The sequence below is a fragment of the Mustelus asterias genome, chromosome 13, assembly GCF_964213995.1.
Source record: "Mustelus asterias chromosome 13, sMusAst1.hap1.1, whole genome shotgun sequence".
NCBI classification, from domain to species: domain Eukaryota; kingdom Metazoa; phylum Chordata; class Chondrichthyes; order Carcharhiniformes; family Triakidae; genus Mustelus; species Mustelus asterias.
In genome coordinates, this window is record NC_135813.1 from 57655375 (window position 1) to 57678617 (window position 23243).

At 45.0% G+C, this 23243-nt stretch overlaps 16 non-coding genes across 16 annotated transcripts; all 16 read right to left on the reverse strand.

The window, feature by feature from the left end:
• Window positions 1-570: 570 nt before the first annotated feature.
• On the reverse strand, window positions 571-690 carry trnal-caa (transfer RNA leucine (anticodon CAA)). The gene is made up of 2 exons: window positions 653-690; window positions 571-616 (listed from the first exon to the last, which is right to left on the reverse strand). It is a non-coding gene; the product is annotated as a tRNA-Leu (tRNA).
• A 1272-nt stretch (window positions 691-1962) lies between these two features.
• Window positions 1963-2082, reverse strand: trnal-caa (transfer RNA leucine (anticodon CAA)). Its single transcript has 2 exons — window positions 2045-2082; window positions 1963-2008 (listed from the first exon to the last, which is right to left on the reverse strand). It is a non-coding gene; the product is annotated as a tRNA-Leu (tRNA).
• A 1021-nt stretch (window positions 2083-3103) lies between these two features.
• On the reverse strand, window positions 3104-3223 carry trnal-caa (transfer RNA leucine (anticodon CAA)). Its single transcript has 2 exons — window positions 3186-3223; window positions 3104-3149 (listed from the first exon to the last, which is right to left on the reverse strand). It is a non-coding gene; the product is annotated as a tRNA-Leu (tRNA).
• A 1272-nt stretch (window positions 3224-4495) lies between these two features.
• On the reverse strand, window positions 4496-4615 carry trnal-caa (transfer RNA leucine (anticodon CAA)). Its single transcript has 2 exons — window positions 4578-4615; window positions 4496-4541 (listed from the first exon to the last, which is right to left on the reverse strand). It is a non-coding gene; the product is annotated as a tRNA-Leu (tRNA).
• A 1021-nt stretch (window positions 4616-5636) lies between these two features.
• trnal-caa (transfer RNA leucine (anticodon CAA)) lies at window positions 5637-5756 on the reverse strand. Its single transcript has 2 exons — window positions 5719-5756; window positions 5637-5682 (listed from the first exon to the last, which is right to left on the reverse strand). It is a non-coding gene; the product is annotated as a tRNA-Leu (tRNA).
• A 1272-nt stretch (window positions 5757-7028) lies between these two features.
• Window positions 7029-7148, reverse strand: trnal-caa (transfer RNA leucine (anticodon CAA)). The gene is made up of 2 exons: window positions 7111-7148; window positions 7029-7074 (listed from the first exon to the last, which is right to left on the reverse strand). It is a non-coding gene; the product is annotated as a tRNA-Leu (tRNA).
• A 1021-nt stretch (window positions 7149-8169) lies between these two features.
• Window positions 8170-8289, reverse strand: trnal-caa (transfer RNA leucine (anticodon CAA)). Its single transcript has 2 exons — window positions 8252-8289; window positions 8170-8204 (listed from the first exon to the last, which is right to left on the reverse strand). It is a non-coding gene; the product is annotated as a tRNA-Leu (tRNA).
• A 1272-nt stretch (window positions 8290-9561) lies between these two features.
• Window positions 9562-9681, reverse strand: trnal-caa (transfer RNA leucine (anticodon CAA)). The gene is made up of 2 exons: window positions 9644-9681; window positions 9562-9596 (listed from the first exon to the last, which is right to left on the reverse strand). It is a non-coding gene; the product is annotated as a tRNA-Leu (tRNA).
• A 1020-nt stretch (window positions 9682-10701) lies between these two features.
• Window positions 10702-10821, reverse strand: trnal-caa (transfer RNA leucine (anticodon CAA)). Its single transcript has 2 exons — window positions 10784-10821; window positions 10702-10747 (listed from the first exon to the last, which is right to left on the reverse strand). It is a non-coding gene; the product is annotated as a tRNA-Leu (tRNA).
• Window positions 10822-12093: 1272 nt separating this feature from the next.
• On the reverse strand, window positions 12094-12213 carry trnal-caa (transfer RNA leucine (anticodon CAA)). The gene is made up of 2 exons: window positions 12176-12213; window positions 12094-12139 (listed from the first exon to the last, which is right to left on the reverse strand). It is a non-coding gene; the product is annotated as a tRNA-Leu (tRNA).
• A 1021-nt stretch (window positions 12214-13234) lies between these two features.
• On the reverse strand, window positions 13235-13354 carry trnal-caa (transfer RNA leucine (anticodon CAA)). The gene is made up of 2 exons: window positions 13317-13354; window positions 13235-13280 (listed from the first exon to the last, which is right to left on the reverse strand). It is a non-coding gene; the product is annotated as a tRNA-Leu (tRNA).
• A 4400-nt stretch (window positions 13355-17754) lies between these two features.
• Window positions 17755-17874, reverse strand: trnal-caa (transfer RNA leucine (anticodon CAA)). The gene is made up of 2 exons: window positions 17837-17874; window positions 17755-17800 (listed from the first exon to the last, which is right to left on the reverse strand). It is a non-coding gene; the product is annotated as a tRNA-Leu (tRNA).
• A 1272-nt stretch (window positions 17875-19146) lies between these two features.
• Window positions 19147-19266, reverse strand: trnal-caa (transfer RNA leucine (anticodon CAA)). Its single transcript has 2 exons — window positions 19229-19266; window positions 19147-19192 (listed from the first exon to the last, which is right to left on the reverse strand). It is a non-coding gene; the product is annotated as a tRNA-Leu (tRNA).
• Window positions 19267-20287: 1021 nt separating this feature from the next.
• Window positions 20288-20407, reverse strand: trnal-caa (transfer RNA leucine (anticodon CAA)). Its single transcript has 2 exons — window positions 20370-20407; window positions 20288-20333 (listed from the first exon to the last, which is right to left on the reverse strand). It is a non-coding gene; the product is annotated as a tRNA-Leu (tRNA).
• A 1272-nt stretch (window positions 20408-21679) lies between these two features.
• trnal-caa (transfer RNA leucine (anticodon CAA)) lies at window positions 21680-21799 on the reverse strand. The gene is made up of 2 exons: window positions 21762-21799; window positions 21680-21714 (listed from the first exon to the last, which is right to left on the reverse strand). It is a non-coding gene; the product is annotated as a tRNA-Leu (tRNA).
• A 1021-nt stretch (window positions 21800-22820) lies between these two features.
• trnal-caa (transfer RNA leucine (anticodon CAA)) lies at window positions 22821-22940 on the reverse strand. Its single transcript has 2 exons — window positions 22903-22940; window positions 22821-22866 (listed from the first exon to the last, which is right to left on the reverse strand). It is a non-coding gene; the product is annotated as a tRNA-Leu (tRNA).
• Between the last annotated feature and the right edge of the window lie 303 nt (window positions 22941-23243).

Consider the following 23243-nt stretch of genomic DNA (forward strand, 5'->3'; position numbering starts at 1 on the left):
AGGAAATTTGCACACCCTGACCTTCTACCCAGTGGCATTGATCTGAACATTTCCACCTGACAGATCCAAACTTCGAAGACATCAATTCTGGCAGCTTTGTGCTTCCAATGAGGGACTGAGTTGTAATGTTCAAGTCACTGGTCTCCTTGCAGATAATTACAAAAGTGAGACGGTTGAATCCAGTTGTCTTTGTGCACACCAAGTTGCATCCTGGATACTTGGCCTGTTTGTCAGAAGCAGCAGTGTGCTCAATGGGATTGAAAGGCATAATGGTGGAAAACAATGTGCAATGCAGCAAGCAGGTGGTCACAGCTGAGCCGTCCGAATATTGCTGCTTGTATAATTCAATCTTAAAGTTTGAAAGAAGCACTGTGATTCGGTGCATGTAAATTGAGACAAATGCGTCTGTGTAAAGTTTTGCGTGTGAATGATATGGTTGTGGAAATGGAAGCTGTGTTTGTTTTGAATTGTAAATAGCATTGAAGCAGTAAAAGGAGGCAGGGGCAAACTGCACTCGAGTCTTGCAGACATTGTGTTTCTGGTGGTGACATTTGTCATGTAAAATGGAAATGTCAGGAGTGGGATTTGAACCCACGCCCCGAAAGAGGGACCAGAATTCACCAGCCTTAACACGAGGCAAGGAATTACACTCCTTGAGTCTGGCGCCTTAGACCACTCGGCCATCCTGACAACTTGTTTTGACATGGATTTCCATTCTGTGCTACATATTCTGTATTCTAACTGAACAGGCGTGCACACATTTCCTTTGTGCAAAAACAAAGCACAACCATTCATTCATCCCACCTCATTGAACAGGCAGTGCCAAACACTCTCCATTCCTGCACCACAAACAATCTGCACTCACTCAGCTCCTGCACACCAACTCCATTTTACAATCTGTTGGGAAACATGCTTTTCTCAGTCCCTTTTGCAGCGACAACTTCGCCGAACCCAAGCAACACAGCTGCCACTCAACCACAACTCCTTCCAAAACAACCAATAATCCAGCCATCTTCCCAATTCAACATTTCACATTCTCATTCCCATGCCATTCCTCGATTCCAAGACATTAACGTGATACATCAGCAATGACTTCTCCACAAACAATGACCAGCACATCCTGATCCTGCAGATTGAAGAAAGGAAATTTGCACACCCTGACCTTCTACCCAGTGGCATTGATCTGAACATTTCCACCTGACAGATCCAAACTTCAAAGACATCAATTCTGGCAGCTTTGTGCTTCCAATGAGGGACTGAGTTGTAATGTTCAAGTCACTGGTATCATTGCAGATAATTACGAAAGTGAGACGGTTGAATCCAGTTGTCTTTGTGCACACCAAGTTGCATCCTTGGATACTTGGCCTGTTTGTCAGAAGCAGCAGTGTGCTCAATGGGATTGAAAGGTATAATGGTGGAAAACAATGTGCAATGCAGTGTGGTGGACCTCAGTTGTGCCTTTGTCCTATATGGACCACCGTTGTGTGTGTTTGTCATACCTGGACACATCCCCTTCCAGTTTGGTTCCTCCCCTCGGCACCGAGTATAAAGGTGGCTGTCTCCTCCCCCTTGTTCAGTCCAGGTTGGTTATTTGATGGGATCTGCTCCTGATTCTGTTGTGAATAAAAGCCTACACTTATATTGGCATATCGGTAGTCTTTCGCCTTATTGATAGCGCATCATGCAGCAAGCAGGTGGTCACAGCTGAGCCGTCCTAAGATTGCTGCTTGTATAATTGAATCTTAAAGTTTGAAAGAAGCACTGTGATTCGGTGCATGAAGATTGAGACAAGTGTGTCTGTGTCAAGATTTGTGTGTGAATGATATGGATGTGGAGACGGAAGCTGTGTTTGTTTTGAATTGTAAATAGCATTGAAGCAGTAAAAGGAGGCAGGGGCAAATTGCACTCGAGTCTTGCAGACACTGTGTTTCTGGTGGCGACATTTGTCATGTAAAATGGAAATTTCAGGAGTGGGATTTGAACCCACGCCCCTAGAAAGGGACCAGAATTCACCAGCCTTAACACAAGGCAAGGAATCATACTTCTTGAGTCTGGCGCCTCAGACCACTCGGCCATCCTGACAAATTGCTCTGCCATTGACTTCCATTCTGTGCTACATATTCTGTATTCCAACTGAACAGGCGTGCACTCATTTCCTTTGAGCAAAAACAAAGCACAACCATTCATTCATCCCGCCTGATTGAACAGGCAGTGCCAAACACTCTCCATTCCTGCACCACAAACAATCTGCACTCACTCAGCTCCTGCACACCAACTCCATTTTACAATCTGTTGGGAAACATGCTTTTCTCAGTCCCTTTTGCATCGACAACTTCGCCGAACCCAAGCAACACAGCTGCCACTCAACCACAACTCCTTCCAAAACGACCCATAATCCAGCCATCTTCCCAATTCAACATTTCACATTCTCATTCCCATGCCATTCCTCGATTCTCAGACATTAACGTGATACATCTGCAATGACTTCTCCACAAACAATGACCAGCACATCCTGATCCTGGAGATTTAAGAAAGGAAATTTGCACACCCTGACCTTCTACCCAGTGGCATTGATCTGAACATTTCCACCTGACAGATCCAAACTTCAAAGACATCAATTCTGGCAGCTTTGTGCTTCCAATGAGGGACTGAGTTGTAATGTTCAAGTCACTGGTCTCCTTGCAGATAATTACGAAAGTGAGACGGTTGAATCCAGTTGTCTTTGTGCACACCAAGTTGCATCCTGGATACTTGGCCTGTTTGTCAGAAGCAGCAGTGTGCTCAATGGGATTGAAAGGCATAATGGTGGAAAACAATGTGCAATGCAGCAAGCAGGTGGTCACAGCTGAGCCGTCCGAAGATTGCTGCTTGTATAATTCAATCTTAAAGTTTGAAAGAAGCACTGTGATTCGGTGCATGTAAATTGAGACAAATGCGTCTGTGTAAAGTTTTGCGTGTGAATGATATGGTTGTGGAAATGGAAGCTGTGTTTGTTTTGAATTGTAAATAGCATTGAAGCAGTAAAAGGAGGCAGGGGCAAATTGCACTCAAGTCTTGCAGACATTGTGTTTCTGGTGGCGACATTTGTCATGTAAAATGGAAATGTCAGGAGTGGGATTTGAACCCACGCCCCTAAAGAGGGACCAGAATTCACCAGCCTTAACACTAGACAAGGAATTACACTCCTTGAGTCTGGCACCTTAGACCACTCGGCCATCCTGACAACTTGTTTTGACATGGATTTCCATTCTGTGCTACATATTCTGTATTCTAACTGAACAGGCGTGCACACATTTCCTTTGTGCAAAAACAAAGCACAACCATTCATTCATCCCACCTCATTGAACAGGCAGTGCCAAACACTCTCCATTCCTGCACCACAAACAATCTGCACTCACTCAGCTCCTGCACACCAACTCCATTTTACAATCTGTTGGGAAACATGCTTTTCTCAGTCCCTTTTGCAGCGACAACTTCGCCTAACCCAAGCAACACAGCTGCCACTCAACCACAACTCCTTCCAAAACAACCCATAATCCAACCATCTTCCCAATTAAACATTTCACATTCTCATTCCCATGCCATTCCTCGATTCCAAGACATTAACGTGATACATCAGCAATGACTTCTCCACAAACAATGACCAGCACATCCTGATCCTGCAGATTTAAGAAAGGAAATTTGCACACCCTGACCTTCTACCCAGTGGCATTGATCTGAACATTTCCACCTGACAGATCCAAACTTCAAAGACATCAATTCTGGCAGCTTTGTGCTTCCAATGAGGGACTGAGTTGCAATGTTAAAGTCACTGGTATCATTGCAGATAATTACGAAAGTGAGACGGTTGAATCCAGTTGTCTTTGTGCACACCAAGTTGCATCCTTGGATACTTGGCCTGTTTGTCAGAAGCAGCAGTGTGCTCAATGGGATTGAAAGGTATAATGGTGGAAAACAATGTGCAATGCAGTGTGGTGGACCTCAGTTGTGCCTTTGTCCTATATGGACCACCGTTGTGTGTGTTTGTCATACCTGGACACATCCCCTTCCAGTTTGGTTCCTCCCCTCGGCACCGAGTATAAAGGTGGCTGTCTCCTCCCCCTTGTTCAGTCCAGGTTGGTTATTTGATGGGATCTGCTCCTGATTCTGTTGTGAATAAAAGCCTACACTTATATTGGCATATCGGTAGTCTTTTGCCTTATTGATAGCGCATCATGCAGCAAGCAGGTGGTCACAGCTGAGCCGTCCTAAGATTGCTGCTTGTATAATTGAATCTTAAATTTTGAAAGATGCACTGTGATTCGGTGCATGAAGATTGAGACAAATGCGTCTGTGTAAAGTTTTGTGTGTGAATGATATGGTTGTGGAGATGGACGCTGTGTTTGTTTTGAATTGTAAATAGCATTGAAGCAGTAAAAGGAGGCAGGGACAAATTGCACTCGAGTCTTGCAGACATTGTGTTTCTGGTGGCGACATTTGTCATGTAAAATGGAAATGTCAGGAGTGGGATTTAAACCCACGCCCCTAGAAAGGGACCAGAATTCACCAGCCTTAACACAAGGCAAGGAATCACACTCCTTGAGTCTGGCGCCTTAGACCACTCGGCCATCCTGACAAATTGCTCTGCCATTGACTTCCATTCTGTGCTACATATTCTGTATTCTAACTGAACAGGAGTGCACTCATTTCCTTTGAGCAAAAACAAAGCACAACCATTCATTCATCCCACCTCATTGAACAGGCAGTGCCAAACACTCTCCATTCCTGCACCACAAACAATCTGCACTCACTCAGCTCCTGCACACCAACTCCATTTTACAATCTGTTGGGAAACATGCTTTTCTCAGTCCCTTTTGCATCGACAACTTCGCCGAACCCAAGCAACACAGCTGCCACTCAACCACAACTCCTTCCAAAACGACCCATAATCCAGCCATCTTCCCAATTCAACATTTCACATTCTCATTCCCATGCCATTCCTCGATTCTCAGACATTAACGTGATACATCTGCAATGACTTCTCCACAAACAATGACCAGCACATCCTGATCCTGGAGATTTAAGAAAGGAAATTTGCACACCCTGACCTTCTACCCAGTGGCATTGATCTGAACATTTCCACCTGACAGATCCAAACTTCAAAGACATCAATTCTGGCAGCTTTGTGCTTCCAATGAGGGACTGAGTTGTAATGTTCAAGTCACTGGTCTCCTTGCAGATAATTACGAAAGTGAGACGGTTGAATCCAGTTGTCTTTGTGCACACCAAGTTGCATCCTGGATACTTGGCCTGTTTGTCAGAAGCAGCAGTGTGCTCAATGGGATTGAAAGGCATAATGGTGGAAAACAATGTGCAATGCAGCAAGCAGGTGGTCACAGCTGAGCCGTCCGAATATTGCTGCTTGTATAATTCAATCTTAAAGTTTGAAAGAAGCACTGTGATTCGGTGCATGTAAATTGAGACAAATGCGTCTGTGTAAAGTTTTGTGTGTGAATGATATGGATGTGGAGATGGAAGCTGTGTTTGTTTTGAATTGTAAATAGCATTGAAGCAGTAAAAGGAGGCAGGTGCAAACTGCACTCGAGTCTTGCAGACATTGTGTTTCTGGTGGCGACATTTGTCATGTAAAATGGAAATGTCAGGAGTGGGATTTGAACCCACGCCCCTAAAGAGGGACCAGAATTCACCAGCCTTAACACTAGGCAAGGAATTACACTCCTTGAGTCTGGCGCCTTAGACCACTCGGCCATCCTGACAACTTGTTTTGACATGGATTTCCATTCTGTGCTACATATTCTGTATTCTAACTGAACAGGAGTGCACACATTTCCTTTGTGCAAAAACAAAGCACAACCATTCATTCATCCCACCTGATTGAACAGGCAGTGCCAAACACTCTCCATTCTTGCACCACAAACAATCTGCACTCACTCAGCTCCTGCACACCAACTCCATTTTACAATCTGTTGGGAAACATGCTTTTCTCAGTCCCTTTTACAGCGACAACTTCGCCTAACCCAAGCAACACAGCTGCCACTCAAATACAACTCCTTCCAAAACAACCCATAATCCAACCATCTTCCCAATTCAATATTTCACATTCTCATTCCCATGCCATTCCTCGATTCCAAGACATTAACGTGATACATCTGCAATGACTTCTCCGCAAACAATGACCAGCACATCCTGATCCTGCAGATTTAAGAAAGGGAATTTGCACACCCCGAGATTCTACCCAGTGGCATTGATCTGAACATTTCCACCTGACAGATCCAAACTTCAAAGACATCAATTCTGGCAGCTTTGTGCTTCCAATGAGGGACTGAGTTGCAATGTTAAAGTCACTGGTATCCTTGCAGATAATTACGAAAGTGAGACGGTTGAATCCAGTTGTCTTTGTGCACACCAAGTTGCATCCTTGGATACTTGGCCTGTTTGTCAGAAGCAGCAGTGTGCTCAATGGGATTGAAAGGTATAATGGTGGAAAACAATGTGCAATGCAGTGTGGTGGACCTCAGTTGTGCCTTTGTCCTATATGGACCACCGTTGTGTGTGTTTGTCATACCTGGACACATCCCCTTCCAGTTTGGTTCCTCCCCTCGGCACCGAGTATAAAGGTGGCTGTCTCCTCCCCCTTGTTCAGTCCAGGTTGGTTATTTGATGGGATCTGCTCCTGATTCTGTTGTGAATAAAAGCCTACACTTATATTGGCATATCGGTAGTCTTTCGCCTTATTGATAGCGCATCATGCAGCAAGCAGGTGGTCACAGCTGAGCCGTCCTAAGATTGCTGCTTGTATAATTGAATCTTAAAGTTTGAAAGAAGCACTGTGATTCGGTGCATGAAGATTGAAACAAGTGTGTCTGTGTCAAGATTTGTGTGTGAATGATATGGATGTGGAGACGGAAGCTGTGTTTGTTTTGAATTGTAAATAGCATTGAAGCAGTAAAAGGAGGCAGGGGCAAATTGCACTCGAGTCTTGCAGACATTGTGTTTCTGGTGGCGACATTTGTCATGTAAAATGGAAATGTCAGGAGTGGGATTTGAACCCACGCCCCTAGAAAGGGACCAGAATTCACCAGCCTTAACACAAGGCAAGGAATCATACTTCTTGAGTCTGGCGCCTCAGACCACTCGGCCATCCTGACAAATTGCTCTGCCATTGACTTCCATTCTGTGCTACATATTCTGTATTCTAACTGAACAGGCGTGCACTCATTTCCTTTGAGCAAAAACAAAGCACAACCATTCATTCATCCCGCCTGATTGAACAGGCAGTGCCAAACACTCTCCATTCCTGCACCACAAACAATCTGCACTCACTCAGCTCCTGCACACCAACTCCATTTTACAATCTGTTGGGAAACATGCTTTTCTCAGTCCCTTTTGCATCGACAACTTCGCCGAACCCAAGCAACACAGCTGCCACTCAACCACAACTCCTTCCAAAACGACCCATAATCCAGCCATCTTCCCAATTCAACATTTCACATTCTCATTCCCATGCCATTCCTCGATTCTCAGACATTAACGTGATACATCTGCAATGACTTCTCCACAAACAATGACCAGCACATCCTGATCCTGGAGATTTAAGAAAGGAAATTTGCACACCCTGACCTTCTACCCAGTGGCATTGATCTGAACATTTCCACCTGACAGATCCAAACTTCAAAGACATCAATTCTGGCAGCTTTGTGCTTCCAATGAGGGACTGAGTTGTAATGTTCAAGTCACTGGTCTCCTTGCAGATAATTACGAAAGTGAGACGGTTGAATCCAGTTGTCTTTGTGCACACCAAGTTGCATCCTGGATACTTGGCCTGTTTGTCAGAAGCAGCAGTGTGCTCAATGGGATTGAAAGGCATAATGGTGGAAAACAATGTGCAATGCAGCAAGCAGGTGGTCACAGCTGAGCCGTCCGAAGATTGCTGCTTGTATAATTCAATCTTAAAGTTTGAAAGAAGCACTGTGATTCGGTGCATGTAAATTGAGACAAATGCGTCTGTGTAAAGTTTTGCGTGTGAATGATATGGTTGTGGAAATGGAAGCTGTGTTTGTTTTGAATTGTAAATAGCATTGAAGCAGTAAAAGGAGGCAGGGGCAAACTGCACTCGAGTCTTGCAGACATTGTGTTTCTGTTGGTGACATTTGTCATGTAAAATGGAAATGTCAGGAGTGGGATTTGAACCCACGCCCCTAGAAAGGGACCCGAACTCACCAGCCTTAACACAAGGCAAGGAATCATACTCCTTGAGTCTGGCGCCTTAGACCACTCGGCCATCCTGACAAATTGCGCTGCCATTGACTTCCATTCTGTGCTACATATTCTGTATTCTAACTGAACAGGAGTGCACACATTTCCTTTGTGCAAAAACAAAGCACAACCATTCATTCATCCCACCTCATTGAACAGGCAGTGCCAAACACTCTCCATTCCTGCACCACAACCAATCTGCACTCACTCAGCTCCTGCACACCAACTCCATTTTACAATCTGTTGGGAAACATGCTTTTCTCAGTCCCTTTTGCAGCGACAACTTCGCCTAACCCAAGCAACACAGCTGCCACTCAACCACAACTCCTTCCAAAACAACCAATAATCCAGCCATCTTCCCAATTCAACATTTCACATTCTCATTCCCATGCCATTCCTCGATTCCAAGACATTAACATGATACATCAGCAATGACTTCTCCACAAACAATGACCAGCACATCCTGATCCTGCAGATTTAAGAAAGGAAATTTGCACACCCTGACCTTCTACCCAGTGGCATTGATCTGAATATTTCCACCTGACAGATCCAAACTTCAAAGACATCAATTCTGGCAGCTTTGTGCTTCCAATGAGGGACTGAGTTGCAATGTTAAAGTCACTGGTATCATTGCAGATAATTACGAAAGTGAGACGGTTGAATCCAGTTGTCTTTGTGCACACCAAGTTGCATCCTTGGATACTTGGCCTGTTTGTCAGAAGCAGCAGTGTGCTCAATGGGATTGAAAGGTATAATGGTGGAAAACAATGTGCAATGCAGTGTGGTGGACCTCAGTTGTGCCTTTGTCCTATATGGACCACCGTTGTGTGTGTTTGTCATACCTGGACACATCCCCTTCCAGTTTGGTTCCTCCCCTCGGCACCTAGTATAAAGGTGGCTGTCTCCTCCCCCTTGTTCAGTCCAGGTTGGTTATTTGATGGGATCTGCTCCTGATTCTGTTGTGAATAAAAGCCTACACTTATATTGGCATATCGGTAGTCTTTCGCCTTATTGATAGCGCATCATGCAGCAAGCAGGTGGTCACAGCTGAGCCGTCCTAAGATTGCTGCTTGTATAATTGAATCTTAAAGTTTGAAAGAAGCACTGTGATTCGGTGCATGAAGATTGAGACAAGTGTGTCTGTGTCAAGATTTGTGTGTGAATGATATGGATGTGGAGACGGAAGCTGTGTTTGTTTTGAATTGTAAATAGCATTGAAGTAGTAAAAGGAGGCAGGGGCAAATTGCACTCGAGTCTTGCAGACATTGTGTTTCTGGTGGCGACATTTGTCATGTAAAATGGAAATGTCAGGAGTGGGATTTGAACCCACGCCCCTAGAAATGGACCAGAATTCACCAGCCTTAACACAAGGCAAGGAATCATACTCCTTGAGTCTGGCGCCTTAGACCACTCGGCCATCCTGACAAATTGCTCTGCCATTGACTTCCATTCTGTGCTACATATTCTGTATTCTAACTGAACAGGCGTGCACTCATTTCCTTTGAGCAAAAACAAAGCACAACCATTCATTCATCCCGCCTGATTGAACAGGCAGTGCCAAACACTCTCCATTCCTGCACCACAAACAATCTGCACTCACTCAGCTCCTGCACACCAACTCCATTTTACAATCTGTTGGGAAACATGCTTTTCTCAGTCCCTTTTGCATCGACAACTTCGCCGAACCCAAGCAACACAGCTGCCACTCAACCACAACTCCTTCCAAAACGACCCATAATCCAGCCATCTTCCCAATTCAACATTTCACATTCGCATTCCCATGCCATTCCTCGATTCTCAGACATTAACGTGATACATCTGCAATGACTTCTCCACAAACAATGACCAGCACATCCTGATCCTGGAGATTTAAGAAAGGAAATTTGCACACCCTGACCTTCTACCCAGTGGCATTGATCTGAACATTTCCACCTGACAGATCCAAACTTCGAAGACATCAATTCTGGCAGCTTTGTGCTTCCAATGAGGGACTGAGTTGTAATGTTCAAGTCACTGGTCTCCTTGCAGATAATTACAAAAGTGAGACGGTTGAATCCAGTTGTCTTTGTGCACACCAAGTTGCATCCTGGATACTTGGCCTGTTTGTCAGAAGCAGCAGTGTGCTCAATGGGATTGAAAGGCATAATGGTGGAAAACAATGTGCAATGCAGCAAGCAGGTGGTCACAGCTGAGCCGTCCGAATATTGCTGCTTGTATAATTCAATCTTAAAGTTTGAAAGAAGCACTGTGATTCGGTGCATGTAAATTGAGACAAATGCGTCTGTGTAAAGTTTTGCGTGTGAATGATATGGTTGTGGAAATGGAAGCTGTGTTTGTTTGAATTGTAAATAGCATTGAAGCAGTAAAAGGAGGCAGGGGCAAACTGCACTCGAGTCTTGCAGACATTGTGTTTCTGGTGGTGACATTTGTCATGTAAAATGGAAATGTCAGGAGTGGGATTTGAACCCACGCCCCGAAAGAGGGACCAGAATTCACCAGCCATAACACGAGGCAAGGAATTACACTCCTTGAGTCTGGCGCCTTAGACCACTCGGCCATCCTGACAACTTGTTTTGACATGGATTTCCATTCTGTGCTACATATTCTGTATTCTAACTGAACAGGCGTGCACACATTTCCTTTGTGCAAAAACAAAGCACAACCATTCATTCATCCCACCTCATTGAACAGGCAGTGCCAAACACTCTCCATTCCTGCACCACAAACAATCTGCACTCACTCAGCTCCTGCACACCAACTCCATTTTACAATCTGTTGGGAAACATGCTTTTCTCAGTCCCTTTTGCAGCGACAACTTTGCCTAACCCAAGCAACACAGCTGCCACTCAACCACAACTCCTTCCAAAACAACCAATAATCCAGCCATCTTCCCAATTCAACATTTCACATTCTCATTCCCATGCCATTCCTCGATTCCAAGACATTAACGTGATACATCAGCAATGACTTCTCCACAAACAATGACCAGCACATCCTGATCCTGCAGATTGAAGAAAGGAAATTTGCACACCCTGACCTTCTACCCAGTGGCATTGATCTGAACATTTCCACCTGACAGATCCAAACTTCAAAGACATCAATTCTGGCAGCTTTGTGCTTCCAATGAGGGACTGAGTTGCAATGTTAAAGTCACTGGTATCATTGCAGATAATTACGAAAGTGAGACGGTTGAATCCAGTTGTCTTTGTGCACACCAAGTTGCATCCTTGGATACTTGGCCTGTTTGTCAGAAGCAGCAGTGTGCTCAATGGGATTGAAAGGTATAATGGTGGAAAACAATGTGCAATGCAGTGTGGTGGACCTCAGTTGTGCCTTTGTCCTATATGGACCACCGTTGTGTGTGTTTGTCATACCTGGACACATCCCCTTCCAGTTTGGTTCCTCCCCTCGGCACCTCGTATAAAGGTGGCTGTCTCCTCCCCCTTGTTCAGTCCAGGTTGGTTATTTGATGGGATCTGCTCCTGATTCTGTTGTGAATAAAAGCCTACACTTATATTGGCATATCGGTAGTCTTTCGCCTTATTGATAGCGCATCATGCAGCAAGCAGGTGGTCACAGCTGAGCCGTCCTAAGATTGCTGCTTGTATAATTGAATCTTAAAGTTTGAAAGAAGCACTGTGATTCGGTGCATGAAGATTGAGACAAGTGTGTCTGTGTCAAGATTTGTGTGTGAATGATATGGATGTGGAGACAGAAGCTGTGTTTGTTTTGAATTGTAAATAGCATTGAAGCAGTAAAAGGAGGCAGGGGCAAATTGCACTCGAGTCTTGCAGACACTGTGTTTCTGGTGGCGACATTTGTCATGTAAAATGGAAATGTCAGGAGTGGGATTTGAACCCACGCCCCTAGAAAGGGACCAGAATTCACCAGCCTTAACACAAGGCAAGGAATCATACTCCTTGAGTCTGGCGCCTTAGACCACTCGGCCATCCTGACAAATTGCTCTGCCATTGACTTCCATTCTGTGCTACATATTCTGTATTCTAACTGAACAGGCGTGCACTCATTTCCTTTGAGCAAAAACAAAGCACAACCATTCATTCATCCCGCCTGATTGAACAGGCAGTGCCAAACACTCTCCATTCCTGCACCACAAACAATCTGCACTCACTCAGCTCCTGCACACCAACTCCATTTTACAATCTGTTGGGAAACATGCTTTTCTCAGTCCCTTTTGCATCGACAACTTCGCCGAACCCAAGCAACACAGCTGCCACTCAACCACAACTCCTTCCAAAACGACCCATAATCCAGCCATCTTCCCAATTCAACATTTCACATTCTCATTCCCATGCCATTCCTCGATTCTCAGACATTAACGTGATACATCTGCAATGACTTCTCCACAAACAATGACCAGCACATCCTGATCCTGGAGATTTAAGAAAGGAAATTTGCACACCCTGACCTTCTACCCAGTGGCATTGATCTGAACATTTCCACCTGACAGATCCAAACTTCAAAGACATCAATTCTGGCAGCTTTGTGCTTCCAATGAGGGACTGAGTTGTAATGTTCAAGTCACTGGTCACCTTGCAGATAATTACGAAAGTGAGACGGTTGAATCCAGTTGTCTTTGTGCACACCAAGTTGCATCCTGGATACTTGGCCTGTTTGTCAGAAGCAGCAGTGTGCTCAATGGGATTGAAAGGCATAATGGTGGAAAACAATGTGCAATGCAGCAAGCAGGTGGTCACAGCTGAGCCGTCCGAAGATTGCTGCTTGTATAATTGAATCTTAAAGTTTGAAAGAAGCACTGTGATTCGGTGCATGTAAATTGAGACAAATGCGTCTGTGTAAAGTTTTGCGTGTGAATGATATGGTTGTGGAGATGGAAGCTGTGTTTGTTTTGAATTGTAAATAGCATTGAAGCAGTAAAAGGAGGCAGGTGCAAACTGCACTCGAGTCTTGCAGACACTGTGTTTCTGTTGGTGACATTTGTCATGTAAAATGGAAATGTCAGGAGTGGGATTTGAACCCACGCCCCTAAAGAGGGACCAGAATTCACCAGCCTTAACACTAGGCAAGGAATGACACTCCTTGAGTCTGGCGCCTTCGACCACTCGGCCATCCTGACAACTTGTTTTGACATGGATTTCCATTCTGTGCTACATATTCTGTATTCTAACTGAACAGGAGTGCACACATTTCCTTTGTGCAAAAACAAAGCACAACCATTCATTCATCCCACCTCATTGAACAGGCAGTGCCAAACACTCTCCATTCCTGCACCACAAACAATCTGCACTCACTCAGCTCCTGCACACCAACTCCATTTTACAATCTGTTGGGAAACATGCTTTTCTCAGTCCCTTTTGCAGCGACAACTTCGCCTAACCCAAGCAACACAGCTGCCACTCAACCACAACTCCTTCCAAAACAACCAATAATCCAGCCATCTTCCCAATTCAACATTTCACATTCTCATTCCCATGCCATTCCTCGATTCCAAGACATTAACGTGATACGTCTGCAATGACTTCTCCGCAAACAATGACCAGCACATCCTGATCCTGCAGATTTAAGAAAGGAAATTTGCACACCCTGACCTTCTACCCAGTGGCATTGATCTGAACATTTCCACCTGACAGATCCAAACTTCAAAGACATCAATTCTGGCAGCTTTGTGCTTCCAATGAGGGACTGAGTTGCAATGTTAAAGTCACTGGTATCATTGCAGATAATTACGAAAGTGAGACGGTTGAATCCAGTTGTCTTTGTGCACACCAAGTTGCATCCTTGGATACTTGGCCTGTTTGTCAGAAGCAGCAGTGTGCTCAATGGGATTGAAAGGTATAATGGTGGAAAACAATGTGCAATGCAGTGTGGTGGACCTCAGTTGTGCCTTTGTCCTATATAGAACATAGAACATAGAACAGTACAGCACAGAACAGGCCCTTCGGCCCACGATGTTGTGCCGAGCTTTATCTGAAACCAAGATTAAGCTATCCCACTCCCTATCATCCTGGTGTGCTCCATGTGCCTATCCAATAACCGCTTAAATGTTTCTAAAGTGTCTGACTCCACTATCACTGCAGGCAGTCCATTCCACACCCCAACCACTCTCTGCGTAAAGAACCTACCTCTGATATCCGTCCTGTATCTCCCACCACGAACCCTATAGTTATGCCCCCTTGTAATAGCTCCATCCACCCGAGGAAATAGTCTTTGAACGTTCACTCTATCTATCCCCTTCATCATTTTATACACCTCTATCAAGTCTCCCCTCAGCCGCCTCCGCTCCAGAGAGAATAGCCCTAGCTCCCTCAACCTTTCCTCATATGACCTACCCTCCAAACCAGGCAGCATCCTGGTAAATCTCCTCTGCACTCCTTCCAGCGCTTCCACATCCTTCCTATAGTGAGGTGACCAGAACTGCACACAATATTCCAAATGTGGTCTCACCAAGGTCCTGTACAGTTGCAGCATAACCCCACGGCTCTTAAACTCCAACCCCCTGTTAATAAAGGCTAACACACTACAGGCCTTCTTCACAGCTCTATCCACTTGAGTGGCAACCTTTAGAGATCTGTGGATATGGACCCCAAGATCTCTCTGTTCCTCCACAGTCTTCAGAACCCTACCTTTGACCCTGTAATCCACATTTAAATTTGTCCTACCAAAATGAATTTATCAGGGTTAAACTCCATTTGCCATTTTTCAGCCCAGCTTTGCATCCTATCTATGTCTCTTTGCAGCCTACAAAAGCCCTCCACCTCATCCACTACTCCACCAATCTTGGTGTCATCAGCAAATTTACTGATCCACCCTTCAGCCCCCTCCTCTAAGTAAGGTCCTGTACAGTTGCAGCATAACCCCACGGCTCTTAAACTCCAACCCCCTGTTAATAAAGGCTAACACACTACAGGCCTTCTTCACAGCTCTATCCACTTGAGTGGCAACCTTTAGAGATCTGTGGATATGGACCCCAAGATCTCTCTGTTCCTCCACAGTCTTCAGAACCCTACCTTTGACCCTGTAATCCACATTTAAATTTGTCCTACCAAAATGAATTTATCAGGGTTAAACTCCATTTGCCATTTTTCAGCCCAGCTTTGCATCCTATCTATGTCTCTTTGCAGCCTACAACAGCCCTCCACCTCATCCACTACTCCACCAATCTTGGTGTCATCAGCAAATTTACTGATCCACCCTTCAGCCCCCTCCTCTAAGTCATTAATAAAAATCACAAAGAGCAGAGGACCAAGCACTGATCCCTGCGGCACACCGCTAGCAACCTGCCTCCAATCCGAAAATTTTCCATCGACCACCACCCTCTGTCTTCGGTCAGACAGCCAGTTGCCTATCCAATCGGCCAACTTTCCCTCTATCCCACACCTCCTCACTTTCATCATAAGCCGACCATGGGGGACCTTATCAAACGCCTTACTAAAATCCATGTATATGACATCAACTGCCCTACCTTCATCAACACACTTAGTTACCTCCTCAAAAAATTCTATCAAATTTGTGAGGCACGACTTGCCCTTCACGAATCCGTGCTGACTATCTCGGATTAATCCGCATCTTTCTAAATGGTCGTAAATCCCATCCCTAAGGACCCTTTCCATCAATTTACCAACCACCGAAGTAAGACTAACCGGTCTATAATTACCAGGGTCATTTCTATTCCCTTTCTTAAACAGAGGAACAACATTCGCCATTCTCCAGTCCTCTGGCACCATCCCCGTGGACAGCGAGGACCCAAAGATCAACGCCAAAGGCTCTGCAATCTCATCCCTTGCCTCCCAAAGAATCCTAGGATACATTTCATCAGGCCCAGGGGACTTATCGACCTTCAGTTTATTCAAAACTGCCAAGACATCCTCCCTCCGAACATCTATTTCCTCCAGCCTATTAGCCTGTAACACCTTCTCTTCCTCAAAAACATGGCCCCTCTCCTTGGTGAACACTGAAGAAAAGTATTCATTCATCACCTCGCCTATCTCTACTGACTCCATACACAAGTTCCCACTACTGTCCTTGACCAGCCCTAACCTCACCCTGGTCATTCTTTTATTCCTCACACAAGAGTAAAAAGCCTTGGGGTTTTCCTTGATCCGACCCGCCAAGGACTTCTCATGTCCCCTCCTAGCTCTCCTAAGCCCCTTTTTCAGCTCATTCCTTGCTAACTTGTAACCCTTAATCGAGCCATCTGAACCTTGTTTCCTCATCCCTACATAAGCTTCCCTCTTCCTTTTCACAAGACATTCCACCTCTTTTGTGAACCATGGTTCCCTCACTCGGCCATTTCCTCCCTGCCTGACAGGAACATACCTATCAAGGACATCCAGTATTTGTTCCTTGAAAAAATTCCACTTTTCATTAGTTCCTTTCTCTGACAGTTTCTGTTCCCAACTTATGCCCCCTAATTCTTGCCTAATCGCATCATAATTACCCCTCCCCCAATTGTAAACCTTGCCCTGCCGTACGGCCCTATCCCTCTCCATTGCAATAACAAAAGACACCGAATTGTGGTCACTATCTCCAAATTGCTCTCCCACAACCAAATCTAACACTTGGCCCGGTTCATTTCCCAGTACCAAATCCAATGTGGCCTCACCTCTTGTCGGCCCATCCACATATTGTGTCAGGAAACCCTCCCGCACACACTGCACAAAAACTGCCCCATCCAAACTATTTGACCTACAAAGGTTCCAATCAATATTTGGAAAGTTAAAGTCCCCCATGACAACTACCCTGTGACCCCCACACATATCCATAATCTGCTTAGCAATTTCTTCCTCCACATCTCTATTACTATTTGGGGGCCTATAGTAAACTCCTAGCAACGTGACCGCTCCTTTCCTATTTCTAACTTCAGCCCATATTACCTCAGTGTGCAGATCCCCCACGAAGTGCCTTTCCGCAGCCGTTCAACTATCCTTGATTAACAATGCCACTCCTCCACCTCTTTTACCAGCTTCCCTACACTTAGTGAAACATCTATACCCCGGAACGTCCAACAACCATTCCTGTCCTATATGGACCACCTTTGTGTGTGTTTGTCATACCTGGACACATCCCCTTCCAGTTTGGTTCCTCCCCTCGGCACCTAGTATAAAGGTGGCTGTCTCCTCCCCCTTGTTCAGTCCAGGTTGGTTATTTGATGGGATCTGCTCCTGATTCTGTTGTGAATAAAAGCCTACACTTATATTGGCATAGCGGTAGTCTTTCGCCTTATTGATAGCGCATCATGCAGCAAGCAGGTGGTCACAGCTGAGCCGTCCTAAGATTGCTGCTTGTATAATTGAATCTTAAAGTTTGAAAGAAGCACTGTGATTCGGTGCATGAAGATTGAGACAAGTGTGTCTGTGTCAAGATTTGTGTGTGAATGATATGGATGTGGAGACGGAAGCTGTGTTTGTTTTGAATTGTAAATAGCATTGAAGTAGTAAAAGGAGGCAGGTGCAAACTGCACTCGAGTCTTGCAGACACTGTGTTTCTGTTGGTGACATTTGTCATGTAAAATGGAAATGTCAGGAGTGGGATTTGAACCCACGCCCCTAAAGAGGGACCAGAATTCACCAGCCTTAACACTAGGCAAGGAATCACACTCCTTGAGTCTGGCGCCTTAGACCACTCGGCCATCCTGACAACTTGTTTTGACATGGATTTCCATTCTGTGCTACATATTCTGTATTCTAACTGAACAGGAGTGCACACATTTCCTTTGTGCAAAAACAAAGCACAACCATTCATTCATCCCACCTCATTGAACAGGCAGTGCCAAACACTCTCCATTCCTGCACCACAAACAATCTGCACTCACTCAGCTCCTGCACACCAACTCCATTTTACAATCTGTTGGGAAACATGCTTTTCTCAGTCCCTTTTGCAGCGACAACTTCGCCTAACCCAAGCAACACAGCTGCCACTCAACCACAACTCCTTCCAAAACAACCAATAATCCAGCCATCTTCCCAATTCAACATTTCACATTCTCATTCCCATGCCATTCCTCGATTCCAAGACATTAACATGATACATCAGCAATGACTTCTCCACAAACAATGACCAGCACATCCTGATCCTGCAGATTTAAGAAAGGAAATTTGCACACCCTGACCTTCTACCCAGTGGCATTGATCTGAACATTTCCACCTGACAGATCCAAACTTCAAAGACATCAATTCTGGCAGCTTTGTGCTTCCAATGAGGGACTGAGTTGCAATGTTAAAGTCACTGGTATCATTGCAGATAATTACGAAAGTGAGACGGTTGAATCCAGTTGTCTTTGTGCACACCAAGTTGCATCCTTGGATACTTGGCCTGTTTGTCAGAAGCAGCAGTGTGCTCAATGGGATTGAAAGGTATAATGGTGGAAAACAATGTGCAATGCAGTGTGGTGGACCTCAGTTGTGCCTTTGTCCTATATGGACCACCGTTGTGTGTGTTTGTCATACCTGGACACATCCCCTTCCAGTTTGGTTCCTCCCCTCGGCACCTAGTATAAAGGTGGCTGTCTCCTCCCCCTTGTTCAGTCCAGGTTGGTTATTTGATGGGATCAGCTCCTGATTCTGTTGTGAATAAAAGCCTACACTTATATTGGCATATCGGTAGTCTTTCGCCTTATTGATAGCGCATCATGCAGCAAGCAGGTGGTCACAGCTGAGCCGTCCTAAGATTGCTGCTTGTATAATTGAATCTTAAAGTTTGAAAGAAGCACTGTGATTCGGTGCATGAAGATTGAGACAAGTGTGTCTGTGTCAAGATTTGTGTGTGAATGATATGGATGTGGAGACGGAAGCTGTGTTTGTTTTGAATTGTAAATAGCATTGAAGTAGTAAAAGGAGGCAGGGGCAAATTGCACTCGAGTCTTGCAGACATTGTGTTTCTGGTGGCGACATTTGTCATGTAAAATGGAAATGTCAGGAGTGGGATTTAAACCCACGCCCCTAGAAAGGGACCAGAATTCACCAGCCTTAACACAAGGCAAGGAATCATACTCCTTGAGTCTGGCGCCTTAGACCACTCGGCCATCCTGACAAATTGCTCTGCCATTGACTTCCATTCTGTGCTACATATTCTGTATTCTAACTGAACAGGAGTGCACTCATTTCCTTTGAGCAAAAACAAAGCACAACCATTCATTCATCCCGCCTGATTGAACAGGCAGTGCCAAACACTCTCCATTCCTGCACCACAAACAATCTGCACTCACTCAGCTCCTGCACACCAACTCCATTTTACAATCTGTTGGGAAACATGCTTTTCTCAGTCCCTTTTGCATCGACAACTTCGCCGAACCCAAGCAACACAGCTGCCACTCAACCACAACTCCTTCCAAAACGACCCATAATCCAGCCATCTTCCCAATTCAACATTTCACATTCTCATTCCCATGCCATTCCTCGATTCTCAGACATTAACGTGATACATCTGCAATGACTTCTCCACAAACAATGACCAGCACATCCTGATCCTGGAGATTTAAGAAAGGAAATTTGCACACCCTGACCTTCTACCCAGTGGCATTGATCTGAACATTTCCACCTGACAGATCCAAACTTCAAAGACATCAATTCTGGCAGCTTTGTGCTTCCAATGAGGGACTGAGTTGTAATGTTCAAGTCACTGGTCTCCTTGCAGATAATTACGAAAGTGAGACGGTTGAATCCAGTTGTCTTTGTGCACACCAAGTTGCATCCTGGATACTTGGCCTGTTTGTCAGAAGCAGCAGTGTGCTCAATGGGATTGAAAGGCATAATGGTGGAAAACAATGTGCAATGCAGCAAGCAGGTGGTCACAGCTGAGCCGTCCGAAGATTGCTGCTTGTATAATTGAATCTTAAAGTTTGAAAGAAGCACTGTGATTCGGTGCATGTAAATTGAGACAAATGCGTCTGTGTAAAGTTTTGCGTGTGAATGATATGGTTGTGGAGATGGAAGCTGTGTTTGTTTTGAATTGTAAATAGCATTGAAGCAGTAAAAGGAGGCAGGTGCAAACTGCACTCGAGTCTTGCAGACATTGTGGTTCTGTTGGTGACATTTGTCATGTAAAATGGAAATGCCAGGAGTGGGATTTGAACCCACGCCCCTAAAGAGGGACCAGAATTCACCAGCCTTAACACTAGGCAAGGAATCACACTCCTTGAGTCTGGCGCCTTAGACCACTCGGCCATCCTGACAACTTGTTTTGACATGGATTTCCATTCTGTGCTACATATTCTGTATTCTAACTGAACAGGAGTGCACACATTTCCTTTGTGCAAAAACAAAGCACAACCATTCATTCATCCCACCTCATTGAACAGGCAGTGCCAAACACTCTCCATTCCTGCACCACAAACAATCTGCTCTCACTCAGCTCCTGCACACCAACTCCATTTTACAATCTGTTGGGAAACATGCTTTTCTCAGTCCCTTTTGCAGCGACAACTTCGCCTAACCCAAGCAACACAGCTGCCACTCAACCACAACTCCTTCCAAAACAACCAATAATCCAGCCATCTTCCCAATTCAACATTTCACATTCTCATTCCCATGCCATTCCTCGATTCCAAGACATTAACGTGATACATCAGCAATGACTTCTCCACAAACAATGACCAGCACATCCTGATCCTGCAGATTTAAGAAAGGAAATTTGCACACCCTGACCTTCTACCCAGTGGCATTGATCTGAACATTTCCACCTGACAGATCCAAACTTCAAAGACATCAATTCTGGCAGCTTTGTGCTTCCAATGAGGGACTGAGTTGCAATGTTAAAGTCACTGGTATCCTTGCAGATAATTACGAAAGTGAGACGGTTGAATCCAGTTGTCTTTGTGCACACCAAGTTGCATCCTTGGATACTTGGCCTGTTTGTCAGAAGCAGCAGTGTGCTCAATGGGATTGAAAGGTATAATGTTGGAAAACAATGTGCAATGCAGTGTGGTGGACCTCAGTTGTGCCTTTGTCCTATATGGACCACCGTTGTGTGTGTTTGTCATACCTGGACACATCCCCTTCCAGTTTGGTTCCTCCCCTCGGCACCTAGTATAAAGGTGGCTGTCTCCTCCCCCTTGTTCAGTCCAGGTTGGTTATTTGATGGGATCTGCTCCTGATTCTGTTGTGAATAAAAGCCTACACTTATATTGGCATATCGGTAGTCTTTCGCCTTATTGATAGCGCATCATGCAGCAAGCAGGTGGTCACAGCTGAGCCGTCCTAAGATTGCTGCTTGTATAATTGAATCTTAAAGTTTGAAAGAAGCACTGTGATTCGGTGCATGAAGATTGAGACAAGTGTGTCTGTATCAAGATTTGTGTGTGAATGATATGGATGTGGAGACGGAAGCTGTGTTTGTTTTGAATTGTAAATAGCATTGAAGCAGTAAAAGGAGGCAGGGGCAAATTGCACTCGAGTCTTGCAGACATTGTGTTTCTGGTGGCGACATTTGTCATGTAAAATGGAAATGTCAGGAGTGGGATTTAAACCCACGCCACGAGAAAGGGACCCGAACTCACCAGCCTTAACACAAGGCAAGGAATCACACTCCTTGAGTCTGGCGCCTTAGACCACTCGGCCATCCTGACAAATGGCTCGGCCACTGACTTCCATTCTGTGCTACATATTCTGTATTCTAACTGAACAGGAGTGCACTCATTTCCTTTGAGCAAAAACAAAGCACAACCATTCATTCATCCCACCTCATTGAACAGGCAGTGCCAAACACTCTCCATTCCTGCACCACAAACAATCTGCACTGACTCAGCTTTTGCACACCAACTCCATTTTACAATCTGTTGGGAAACATGCTTTTCTCAGTCCCTTTTGCATCGACAACTTCGCCGAACCCAAGCAACACAGCTGCCACTCAACCACAACTCCTTCCAAAACGACCCATAATCCAGCCATCTTCCCAATTCAACATTTCACATTCTCATTCCCATGCCATTCCTCGATTCTCAGACATTAACGTGATACATCTGCAATGACTTCTCCACAAACAACGACCAGCACATCCTGATCCTGCAGATTTAAGAAAGGAAATTTGCACACCCTGACCTTCTACCCAGTGGCATTGATCTGAACATTTCCACCTGACAGATCCAAACTTCAAAGACATCAATTCTGGCAGCTTTGTGCTTCCAATGAGGGACTGAGTTGTAATGTTCAAGTCACTGGTCTCCTTGCAGATAATTACGAAAGTGAGACGGTTGAATCCAGTTGTCTTTGTGCACACCAAGTTGCATCCTGGATACTTGGCCTGTTTGTCAGAAGCAGCAGTGTGCTCAATGGGATTGAAAGGCATAATGGTGGAAAACAATGTGCAATGCAGCAAGCAGGTGGTCACAGCTGAGCCGTCCGAAGATTGCTGCTTGTAGAATTGAATCTTAAAGTTTGAAAGAAGCACTGTGATTCGGTGCATGAAGATTGAGACAAATGCGTCTATGTAAAGTTTTGTGTGTGAATGATATGGTTGTGGAGATGGAAGCTTTTTATCTTTTGAATTGCAAAGAGCATTGAAGCAGTAAAAGGAGGCAGGTGCAAATTGCACTCGAGTCTTGCAGACACTGTGTTTCTGGTGGCGACATTTGTCATGTAAAATGGAAATGTCAGGAGTGGGATTTGAACCCACGCCCCTAAAGAGGGACCAGAATTCACCAGCCTTAACACTAGGCAAGGAATGACACTCCTTGAGTCTGGCGCCTTAGACCACTCGGCCATCCTGACAACTTGTTTTGACATGGATTTCCATTCTGTGCTACATATTCTGTATTCTAACTGAACAGGAGTGCACACATTTCCTTTGTGCAAAAACAAAGCACAACCATTCATTCATCCCACCTCATTGAACAGGCAGTGCCAAACACTCTCCATTCCTGCACCACAAACAATCTGCACTCACTCAGCTCCTGCACACCAACTCCATTTTACAATCTGTTGGGAAACATGCTTTTCTCAGTCCCTTTTGCAGCGACAACTTCGCCTAACCCAAGCAACACAGCTGCCACTCAACCACAACTCCTTCCAAAA